General features: G+C 39.4%; 1 pseudogene; it reads left to right on the top strand.

Annotated features, from left to right (window-relative positions):
* Nucleotides 1-6344: 6344 nt before the first annotated feature.
* LOC143869765 (uncharacterized) lies at nucleotides 6345-9574 on the top strand (annotated as a pseudogene).
* Nucleotides 9575-12938: the final 3364 nt, after the last annotated feature.

A 12938-nucleotide genomic window follows, 5' to 3' on the forward strand; every position in this document is an offset into this window, starting at 1 on the left:
ATAGGCGGGAGCCGGGCGAAGAGGCGCAGCGGAAGCCTCGGAACTAGTAAAACAAAAATTTCGGCCTGATTCCCGCGATCCCACGGACCTAGTTACTAGATGCTATTGGTGAGGAATAAAAATTCAGAAGTATAAGAATACTTTACAAAGGTGTTGTGATTGCCAAACCGACAATCTCTGCAAGATTCACTCCTCGCTTGGTCACTCACCCTTCTCAAAGGTGCGGACTCCGGAAGTTGAAGTGGCTGATTCCCTATCTTTGCTCGGACTTAAGGAGGGCTGGAGAACTCTTCTCCAACACTTCTAAAATAAATTTTCAGCAAGTATTACTGCTGGAAATCCTTGGCTGATTAGAGAAGGCAAGAGGAACACTTCCAATACCTTGGTCTTGATCTTTTATTAAACCAAGAGAGAGAGAGAGGGAGAGAGTGCAAGAGGGGGTGAATAAGTTGCCCAAAAAATAAAAGTTCGGTTCTGCTGTCCAGCCTCTTGTCTGTTTATATATTTGGTAGCCATGCAATTTGGCATGCTTACCAACATCTAACGAGCTTGCCATTTTGAGGTCCTTTGTAAAATCAAATGCCAAAAAGAGTTGCATTGATTTTAGAAATTCCATTGCAAGCAACATGGCTTTCTTAAATTAAAATATTGCTGAGATCTATTACTAAAAATGAAACTTTTCATATTGGAAAGTCAAAGCAAGAAAAAGGTCTTTACAAGAATAAAAAGATTATGCAATTGGTAACTCTCCTTTCAAAACAATATTTTAAAAGATATAGTAGAACCTCTTTCTACATAAAGCACCATGTTGGGATTTAATTTCTAAATCAAAATTCTTTTCATTTAGAAAGTTAAAACAAGTAGAGCAAGACATTGCCAGCAACTCTTTTATTCTTGGAAATTCTCTTTGCAATAAATAGTTTTCAAAAATAAAACTCTTTTATCTTGGAAACTAAAACCAATCTCTCTCTCTCTCATATATTCTCAAGCACTATGTAATATTCTCAGCCAATAGGATTTCAGCATTATCCAAACAAATTAATAAATCCCATTTATTAATATTTTGCACTTGTGTGTGTGTGCGCACCATATGATTTGGTGCTCCTCCTCCCTATATCTCATATAGGTGATCATATCCGTCCGTTCAAAAGATAAAATCCAGATCCCGGATCATCCAACGATCCTTATGGGACAAGCAAGTAATGAGTGGGATCGACGCAGGGATCCGACGGCCTATCCTGCGGAACCCATGACCGGCCCCACTACGACTATGCCATGTAGTCCAACCACGGTCACATTTAGGTAAGTGGCCCCCACCAGGACATTACCCTGAAGATGACCGTCAGATCATCTAATACCCCTAATCGTATCATATACGTATGTCTTACCTCTACTCTTCATTTACTGGGTTGGGCACTACGGGGGGTGGATACTTAGTACCCCCTGGGCCCACCCAATGGTATACCTTTCAGTCTAGTAGCTCGGGCCCGCAAATGCATTTGTAAATTCTTCCGAAAATATATCTTATATAATTTGAAAAACATTTTGACAAACTATTTATCAAATCACCTGGCCAGGTATTTTCAGAGGCATAAGCTAAGACTAAAACTGTAAATGACTTTCCTCTAATTAAAGAGGCAGAGGATTCCTTGTTGGGTATCCCTATTGACCTCGAGGGTCACCCTATGACCTAGCACTATCCGTAAGAAATCCCTAACCAGGAACTACTTTGAGATAGACCAAAGTCACAGAGTGGGCCCACAGATCAATATGACCCCTCAGGTCAAAGGACATCAAAGGGTCCTGTTTGAGTAGAATAGCTTTATCCAATTTTTCTGTCCACAAGCTATTCTAGAAAAGATCCTATTCAGTGCACGAACCATTCAAAGCACCCATTCTACCTTGCTTAGGGTCCCCTACCCCAGTGACCGAGATAAGTCACCCCAATTCGTGTATGGAGGCAAGATCTGATGCTGGTTGTGTACAGGAGGAGGTGTCCAGCCTCAACCCCAATCAGGAACCTTTTAGGTCTGCAAAGAAAACGGAGTGCCATATCTCCCCGCCCCATAGGATCTGTGAATCCATGGGCATGACACTTCCTATGATGCTACGTAAGGACAAACGTGTGTTAATGAGCTCGTCCCACATTCCAATATAAGTACCCATGGATGTCATGAAATGATGATATTATTAATAAATATGACTCAATACATCAAACACTGGCTTTTAGGGTATACACTCTAACAATCTCCCACTTGCACTCAAAGCCAGTTGTGCATGTATCTTAGACCCATCCCCTCTAGGTGCTTCTCAAACACTCTTTGTGTGAGGGCCTTGGTCAAGGGATCCGCCATGTTATCCGCTGAAGCTATCTTCTCAATGGCTACATCTCCTCTACTGATGATCTCACGTATCACGCGATACTTCCGAATGACGTGCTTTGACTTCTGGTGAGATCGGGGTTCCTTTGCTTGTGCTATGGCCCCGTTGTTATCACAATACAACATAATGGGCCTCTCAACTGAGGGAACAACTCCAAGTTCACCCAAGAACTTCCACAGCCATACTGCCTCCTTTGCCGCATCAGACGCAGCAATGTACTCCGCTTCAGTTGTGGAATCCACTGTGGTATCTTGCTTGCAGCTCCTCCAACTCACCGCCCCATTTGCTAAAGTAAACACGAAACCCGAGGAAGATTTCATGTCATCAGCATCAGACTGAAAATCTGAGTCGGTATATCCTGAAACGATCAAATCATTCCCACCATAGACTAAACAAGAATGCTTTGTCCTCTTGAGGTACTTAAGAATATGTTTCACTGCTGTCCAGTGCTCTAGACCTGGGTCGGCCTGGTATTTGGTAACCACGCTCACGGAGTAACAAATATCCGGCCTAGTGCATAGCATGGCATACATCAAACTACCCACAGCTGATGCATATGGAGTGATGCTCATTTTCTGCTTTTCGTCAGATGTCTTGGGAGACATCTTCTTGGAAAGCTTGACTCCATGCCAAAAAGGTATTAACCCCTTCTTAGAGTCCATCATGCTGAACCGAGCTAATATCTTATCGATATAGCTTTCCTGTGAAAGTCCAAGCAACCTATCCTTCCTGTCCCTAAACACTTTAAGGCCAAGTATATAGGACGCTTCTCCCAAGTCTTTCATGGCAAAGTGGCTGGACAACCATATCTTTGTGCTCGAAAGCATCCCTACATCATTTCCAATGAGTAGTATATCATCAACGTATAGTACTAAGAAAGTGATTGCACTCCCACTGACCTTCTTGTATACACAAGCCTCGTCTATGTTTTGAGAGAAGCCAAACTCTTTGACTGCCTCATCAAAACGGAGGTTCCAACTACGGGACGCCTGCTTCAATCCATAAATGGATTTCTGCAGCTTGCACACTTTTCCATTACTATCTCCGGCAGCCTCAAAATCCTCGGGCTAGATCATGTAAATGTCTTCATGAATGTTTCCATTCAGAAAGGCGGTTTTGACGTCCATCTGCCAGATCTCATAATCATAATATGCTGTTATTGCTAACAATATCCGAATGGACTTTAGCATGGCTACTGGTGAGAAGGTTTCCTCATAGTCAATGCCAGCCTTTTGACTATAGCCCTTCGCCACTAGCCGTGCTTTGAAGGTCTCCACCTTTCCATCTGGGCCCTTCTTCCTCTTATAGATCCATTTGCACCCAATGGGCTTTACACCCTCTAGTGGATCTACTAGAGTCCAGACCCTATTGGAATACATCGAGTCCATTTCAGATTTCATTGCATCTAGCCAATTTCATGCATCGATGTCTGACATCGCCTCTTGGTAGTTATGGGGATCTGTCTCGACTCTATCAGAGACCATATTGTAGACTTCTCCAAGATGGACAAATCTACTAGGTAGCCTGATCTCCCTCGTACTACGTCGGAGTGTCGGAATAGGTAATGTGGGTTCCTGCTCGGTGTCCTCATGTGTTATCTCTATTGGATTTTCAGATTGCTCTTCCAAGGCAATCATATCCCTCTTTCCTGTATTTAGGAGGAACTCTTCCTTGAGGAATACGGCATTTCGGCTTACAAAACAAGTTTGTTCACCTGGGTTATAAAATAAATAACCCTTCGTCTCTTTGGGATACCCAATAAATACACACCTATAGGTCCTAGTTTCCAACTTATCAGTGCCTATCTTTTTCACATGGGCAGGACATCCCCATATCCTTATATGATTCAATGAGGGTTTCCTACCCGCCCATATCTCATACGGAGTGGTCGGCACTGACTTTGAAGGAACTCGGTTGAGGACATAGAGCGCTGTTTCTAAGGCATAGCCCCAAAGAAACAATGATGTGCTGGCGAAGCTCATCATACTCTGAACCATGTCTAACAAGGTTCGATTCCTCCTTTCTGCAACACTGTTATGCTGTGGTGTTGTAGGTGGAGTCCACTGAGAGATTATTCCACTTTCTCGCAGGTAGTCACTAAACTCGGTAGAGAGGTATTCTCCGCCCCTATCAGAGCGAAGAGCCTTAATGGTTTTACCCAATTGGTTCTCTACTTCATTCTTGAACTCCTTGAACTTTTCAAGGGTCTCAGACTTACGTCGCATCAGGTATAGGTATCCATACCTAGAATGGTCATCCGTAAATGTCACGAAATAGATAAAACCACATCTTGTCTCATGAGAAAAGGGTCCACACACGTCAGTGTGAATCAACTCCAATAAATCTCTAGTTCTTCCACTCTTGCTCTTAAAGGGAACCTTGGTCATTTTACCCTGCAGACACGGTTCACAAGTTGGGAAGGGCTCCACTTGGATTGAATCCAATGGGCCATCCTTAACCAACCTAGTGATCCGCTCTAGGTTAATGTGACCTAGTCGAAGATGCCAAAGATAGGTCGGATTAGCAGTGTCCCTAACCCTTTTTAGAGTTTTGGTATTTGCAACCGCTATACTCTCAGTGAAGTTAACATTCTCTAAGGCATTTATTATATATAGACCATCAATTATTGCACCTTCAGTTATCAAGGAATTTCCATTCTTTATTAAAACATTTTTATTAAAAACCACAGAGTATCCATTTGAAATCAACTTAGAAACAGAAATCAAGTTCCTCCTGATCGAAGGTACATAAAGACAGTCATTAAGAAGTAAACTACTACCACTAGAGAATGATAACTTAAAATCTCCTACAGCCTGGACTGCAACTGTTGCATCTGTTCCGACTTGTAGGTACAGCTCGCCATCAGTCAGCCTTCTAGTTTCCCTGAATCCCTGCAGCATATTGCAGTTGTTTGATGTCGCACCAGTATCCACACACCATGAGAAAACAGAACCAATCATATTGGTTTCAGCAACGAAAATTTCAAACTTATCTTTTGAAGGTTTGTCCTTCTTCAAGCTCTCCAGGTATGACCTACAGTTTCGCTTCCAGTGCCCTGTCTTACCGCAGTGGAAGCATCCATCGTTGCCTTGTGACTTTTTCTTCTTAAAGCCACCCTTGTTCTTGACCACTTTAGGAGTATGTTTCTTGGAACCTATGCCTTTCCTCTTATTACCCTTGCCTTTTGGCTTGGCGCCTTGGGAACATTTCCCTCGACAACGAAGGCTGATTTCACGTTCCTTTTAAGGAGATCCTCTGCCGACTGAAGCATGTTCAGTAATTCTGACAATGTAACCTCCAACTTGTTCATGTTGTAATTCAACACAAACGTATCAAAGGATTGAGGAAGGGATGCCAGAATTATGTCTATTTGGGACTCGGCATCAAAGAAGGCACCCAACACATCAAGCTCATTTAGGAAACCCATCATCTTGAGCATGTGTTCCCTTTAAGAGCAAAAGTGGAAGAACTAGAGATTTATTGGAGTTGATTCACACTGACGTGTGTGGACCCTTTTCTCATGAGACGAGAGGTGGTTTTATCTATTTCGTGACATTTACGGATGACCATTCTAGGTATGGATACCTATACCTAATGCGACGTAAGTCTGAGACCCTTGAAAAGTTCAGAGACCTTCTTGGAGGTCTTTATGGATATTTTTCGTTTCACGGCGATACTTTCGCCAAATGTTTACATCGCCTAAAATTGGTCTTAGAAAGGAGTAGGGAAAAGAACCTTGTCCTCAATTGGGAAAAATGCCATTTCATGGTAAAAGAGGGCATAGTTCTAGGGCATGTCATTTCAAAAGATGGGATCAAGGTAGACAAGGTCAAAGTGGACCTCATAGTCCATCTTCCACCACCAAAAAATGTAAGAGATGTCCAAGCATTTTTGGGTAATGCAGGCTTTTACCGTAGATTCATCAAGGATTTTTCAAAAATTGCTAGGCCTCTTACTATCTTATGATCAAAAGATCAAAAGTCGAGTTCTCCAAAGAGTGTCTCGATTCATTTGAGCGCTTAAAAAAGGAACTCACTACGGCTCCCATTATTCAAGCGCCCATTTGGATCGAGCCCTTCGAAATAATGTGTGACGCTTCAGACTTTGCAATTGGGGCCGTATTAGGCCAACGTTTTTAACAAACTGCCACATGTAATCTATTGTGCAAGTAGGACCTCAAACGATGCACAACTCAACTACAGCACTATTGAAAACGAATTCTTAACGGTTGTGTTTGCATTAGAAAAATTTAGGCCCTAATTGATTGGATTGCATGTGATCATTTATACAGACCACTCGGCAATCAAATACCTTGTAGGAAAGAAGAATGCAAAAGCTCGTCTCATCAGGTGGGTTTTGCTTCTTCAAGAGTTTGATATAGAAATAAGAGATAAGAAAGGTACGGAGAACTTGGTTGCTGATCATCTATCCAGACTCCCTAATGCAAAGGATGATGAGTGTCCGATTAATGAGAGCTTTCCAGATGAGCAGTTGTCGGCGATCTTGAGTGAACCATGGTATGCAGACATCGTTAATTACCTAGTCACGGGTGAGACACCGTCTCATTGGTCCACCGAGGACAAATACCGGTTCCACTCTCAGGTAAAGTATTTTTATTGGGAAGACCCCTATTTGTTTAAAACATGTTCCGATCAAATAATTTGTTGGTGTTTCCCTGATCATGACAAACATTTCATTCTATCTTTTTGCCATGATCAAGCATGTGGTGGCCACTTCGGTCTCAAGATAACCGCACATAAGGTGTTGGAGTGCAGGTTTTATTGGCCTAGTTTTTTTAAAGACTCATTTGACTTTTGTAAGTCCTGTAGAGCATGCCAGTCTTTAGGAAGGGTTACAAAGTGAAATATGATGCCCCTCAGTCCCATTCTTGTTGTAGAAGTTTTTGATGTATGGGGTATCAACTTCATGGGTCCGTTTCCCAATTCGTTTGGGAACTTGTACATTTTATTAGCAGTTGACTACGTGTTCAAGTGGATTGAAGCAATTGCTTGCAAATCCAATGACCACAAGGTGGTTGTCAAGTTTCTTAGAAAAAACTTTCTTTCTCGCATTGGTACACCACGAGCCATAATTAGTGATAGGGGTACACATTTTTGCAATCGATCTTTTGAGTCACTTATGAAGAAGTACGGCATTACTCATAAGTTGGCTACCCCCTATTACCCTCAAACGAGTGGCCAAGTAGAGGTTTCAAACAGGCAAATAAAGCAAATCTTAGGGAAAACGGTTAATCCTAACCGCAAGGATTGGTCCATTAGATTAGTGGACGCCTTGTGGGCTTATAGGACGGAATATAAGACTGATCTTGGTCAGTCTCCATACTGTCTTATATATGGAAATGCTTGTCCTCTCCCTGTAGAGTTAGAGCATAAAGCTTTTTGGGCCATTAAAAAACTAAACTTTGATTTGTCTGCTGCAGGTACTCAAAGGAAACTTCAAGTTTCGGAGATGGAGGAGTTGCGAAATGAAGCATACAAGAATGAAAAGATTTATAAGGAGAAGACGAAAACCTTCCATGACAAGTACATCGTGCGGAAGAGTTTCAATGAGGGTGATAAAGTTCTTCTCTACAACTCACGCTTGCATCTCTTTCCTGGTAAGTTGCGGTCTCGATGGGATGGACCATATGTGGTTAACAAAGTTTTCTCCCGTGGCGTGGTCGAGGTTCTAAATCCTAAAGATGGTGAGATATTTAAGGTAAATGGTCAAAGATTAAAGCCGTTTGTGGAATTACAAAAATCGAATATGGAAAAGGTCATGGATCTCCATGAACCTCTTTATTCGAATCCTGCCAAAACGAATACGGTATGTACCCTCTCTTTCCTTTTTGGTCCTCTTATTTTTTTTCTATTTTTGCATGCATTGAGGACAATGCATAAATCAAGTATGGGGTGTGGCTTTTGGAAACTTTCTTTTCTAGTCTTTTCTATAGTTAAAGTTAGAAACTTGCTTTTCCTTTTGTTTTTGGTATTTCTCACAAATTAGAAAGAATTTGGTATTTTTCTAGAAAGAAGTTTTTTTTCCTATTTTAAGAAAGTAGATTGGTTAATATTTTAATTTTAGAATCTAAAAAATTAGAAAGAATACATTCCTTTCTTAGATTTGTCTTCTTTTGGAATTATGTTTTTAAAAGAATTTGAGTAAGAAATAGAAATAGAAACTTGCTTTATATATAGTATGGTTAAAAAGGAAAGAAAGGTTAAAACAAAAAAGAAAGAATTATTTTTAGAAAGTTTGCTTCTTGATTATAGTTTTGATTTGTAGCTTTTTTATTCGAGTAAGTAAGTCCGAGGGATTTTTATGTCTAGTTCCTTAAAGCCAACTCTGACTGAAAGCTTGATACATGGGTCAATTAGAAAGCTTAATAAATCAAAGCATTGCACATAATCAAAGGTAAAGCTTGAACTCATATTCATCAATGTCTATGATATATGCAAAATCAAATGATTAGTCTGACACTGCTTAGTAGCCTGGGTGTCTGGTGCATGCCCTGCGTGTCATTCATGCCAAAAGTAGTAGAGGATTACAGAAGTGAGTTCCATTCTTAGAAAGTGTGGGAAAAGTGGAAAGTATGGTGGACCATATAAATTTGTAATTTTTCTATTAAGTTTTGAACTCAAATTTCTTTTATGGTATGATTACATTAGAATCAAATTTAAAGGAGAAGAGTAGGACAAATTCAAAAGAGGATTCCTTGATTAAAATATTTTTTTAATTTTTTCCGACTTGGGATAGGATGCAAATTTTTAGTATGGGGGTATTCTTGTTCTTCTATTTTGAGTAATTTATCAAAGAAAAAGAATTAAAAGTTTTTGCTTTATTCTATAGTGAGATTTGGAAAAAAAAGTTTGTATTCAGAATTTTGTGTGTATATTCACTGCAAACACTCACGAGACAAAACTCGTCCACTAGGGTAACCTAGGGGTTTAAAGGCTTGCTGCACGTGCTAAGTGCAATCGTGATTCCTACGAAAGTGAGTTAGATTATTTGGTTTTTGTTTTCTTTTATTTTCTTTTTGTTTGTTCGAGGACAAGCAAAGCTTAAGTATGGGGAAATCTGATGGGCACATTTATGTGTGAATAGTAGGTAGGAAAAACATGCATATATTATTATTTAGAGCGGTACTACTAAGGTATTTTGCTTGTTTTTTATGTTTCAGGGTTATATATGAATTTCTGTGGAAAATGGAGCTAAAGAGATGAAAATCCAATGAATTTTTCATCACTTGAAGGGTTTAGATCATCTATGGCCCATCAATTGGTTGGTTTGGAATAGATTTGAAAAATAATTTACAGTGGTACAAGCAATTTATGGTAAGGCCCATTGATCTAACAGTTTAGATTAACCTATGGAAATGGGTTTGGAGGTGCAAATTGAATTGGAATTGTTGACTATTGATTGAATGGTTAAGATCAGCCCACAAAAGTGATTCAAGAGGTGCGACCATTGGCAAGATCGGAATTCACATTGAAACCCATGAATTCAATTGTTCGGATCGTCTCTTTGGAATGGTTTAGGGGTGCAATTATATTATATGATGGACCGTCAATTGGATGGCTTGGATCGTTCCTTGAAAAAAAAAAAAGAGGTGAATATAGTTGTTTTGTTCTCATTACACAGGAAGGGTAGATTAGCCATTTACAAAAAAAATGTGGTATTGTTGTAATTAATTCAAAGAGTGGGAATTAATTGGTCGTTACACAACATTTGAAAGAGAAAAAAATAGCAAAAGCCATTCAAGCGACCCTCACTCTCTTTCCTCTCCCTAATTCGTTTTTAATTCCCTCCCCCTTACCTATTAAATGAATGGTTTGGATCACCCCATCTCTCCCCTAGCCGACTCTCTCTTCTCTCACCCCTATTTCGTCTCCTATTTCCTCTCACTCCCTATTTCGTTGGCTATTTTTGGGAAAGAAGAAAATATACAAATTTAAATGGACGGTTTGGATGATCTTAAAGGAATGATTAGAAATGCAATGCAATCAATTTATAAAGTGGGCTTTCAAGTGGGCGGTTTAGATTATTAGATCCCATCCATCTGATGATCTAATAATATGGTGAAAGGGGTTCGGATGAGAATTAAGATTATTAGGTGTGGGAGTATTGGCTGTAACTAATGCTATGGTGGTATGGTGTATAGCCATAGGTGCATAGGGATAGGGTCTGTTGCGAATGGGTCGGTTGATTTAAAGCGGATGGGTATGTGCAATGGTATGCTAGGTATGGATAGGGTGTATGGGTCAGTTGTATATAGGTTGTTATGGCTAGTAGTGGATAGTTATGAAAGCATAAGGGTGTGCCCACTCATATTCATCCTTTCCAGTTGATCTTTACCAGTGGGTCCCACCAATTTAAAAAAAGAAAGAAAGAGCAAACCGACTTGTTTTTTTTTAGGAAACCAAGGCACAGTGTCTGTCCATTTTAATCTTACCCAAATATAGAAACCCAATAAGAGAGTTAGAGCAACTTTCTCTTTCTTCTAATATGGGACCGACTTGGGGTTTTCTATTTATTTAAATAGGAGCAAATCGTAGCATTCTTTCGATTATTTAAAAAAAAAAGCACGTCAGCCCTTTTTCTTGTGTATTTTGAGGCAGCAGGTCATGTTCTTTTGGAAGGTGGAGAATAAAAAAAGGGGCAACTCATGTGTGCTAAAAGGAAAAAAGGCTAATTTGAAAGGATGTTTGAGCAACTCTCTCCCTCATATAGGGCAAGCCAACTGCTTCTTTTTCTCTCTCTCAGAAAATTTTCCCAACACTTGCTTTTCTCTCTATATATATATCTCATCTACAATTTTCGAGCAATTCTCTCCCCCTTGAATTTGGCCGATCACTTTCTCTTCTTTTTCCCCCCTACAATTCTCACCCACTTCTCTATGTCTCCCTCTCTCTATTTTCTCTCCAATTAGTTTTCGTCCAACCCTTTTTCTTCCCTCGTTATTTTTTGTGCAAAATTCTCCCTCAATCTCTTACACTATTCTTCTTACACCATCTCATATAACCGTTCGTCTTTGATCAAGGGGTTCGATCCAATCGTTCAAAATTCAATCCAAGGCGAGACTATGGTCTGAAGGAAGGCAATCGAGGATTCAACCATTGTATTGAAGAAAAGAAAAGACTAAGTTTATCTTACTTTTGTTCTTCAATTCCAAGTTATAATTTGATATACTTTTGTTTTAAATTTCAATATTAAAGAGAGTACCTTTGTTCTTTTGCTTGTTTAAGTTCTTAGATGGCACTTCTTCTCTTTTCTATTTTCTTTAATTTTGCCATGAGTAACTAAACCCATCTACTTAGGGTTTAGATGAAGCGATGGGGAAGGAGAAAGAGAATTAATTAAAATCAATGGCATAATATAACATCATATATAAGGGTGTATATTTGTTGGATCCCAATCACTCATGCCATTAGCTTTTCCCTTTCGTATGGGTAATTGCGAATAAACAAATATAATTTCTTATATAATCTATAAAATTGGGTAGAATGTTTGATCAATCACTCATGGGTAATGACATCCATAGATCTTATTCCCCATTGACCGGATCTATCAAATATACTATCCAATGCAAAAATTAGTTCAATTGATTATCCAATCCAAACCCATAGTGGATTCCAACCCTAAGTAATATTTTATATTGAATTAAGGTTTTTACACCATTCCCAATTACTTTTGCAATTTTCCAATTCACTTAAGCCCTTAGGTTTTGATTTTCTAATTAGATTAGATAAGTAGTTAAAAGAGATCATTAGAATTTTGGTACACTTTGCCTAAATATAAGAAAAGAATTGGTAATCCTTTTTACATTGTTTTCGACTCATATATCAATTTAGTTTGTAAATTTATAATATATTGTTGGCTCTGAGGTTTTTGTCCATGGAAATCCTAAGTATATACCAGGCAATAATATATCGTAAGTTTATTTTCCGAATAATATAGCGATAGAAATTACAATTCTCTTCCCTGAGTTCGACCCGTATTTACACGATCCGTGCACTTGCAGTTATTTAATATCACAATCAAAAGTCTATGAGGAAGTTAAGAAACTTCTGGAAGTGAAATTCATCCAAGTGGTGGAATATCCTGAGTGGCAGGCTAACATAGTACCGGTGCCCAAAAAGGACGAAAAAGTCAGGATGTGTATGGATTTCCGAGACTTGAATAAGGCAAGTCCTAAGGATGATTTTTCATTACCGAACATTGATCTTCTGTAGATAATACAGCTGTACATGCTCTATTACCCTTCATGGATGGATTTTTCGGGTACAATCAGATTAAGATGGCACCCGAGGACATGATAAAGACAGCATTTATTACTCAGTGGGGCACATAATGCTACAGTGTAATGCCGATTGGGCTAAAGAATGCTGGTGCTACATATCAGAGAGCTGCAACTACTCTTTTTCATGGTATAATTCACAAAGAGGTCGAAGTTTATGTAGATGATATGATTGTAAAGGCAAAGACTCGACCAAAGCACACTGTGGCTTTGAGAAAATTCTTTGAAAGAATTCAAAAGTATAAGCTCCATCTGAATC

Source organism: Tasmannia lanceolata, unplaced genomic scaffold (assembly GCF_043159265.1).
Source record: "Tasmannia lanceolata isolate RefF3 unplaced genomic scaffold, GAP_Taslan_0.1 ptg000003l, whole genome shotgun sequence".
Classification (NCBI taxonomy): Eukaryota; Viridiplantae; Streptophyta; class Magnoliopsida; order Canellales; family Winteraceae; genus Tasmannia; species Tasmannia lanceolata.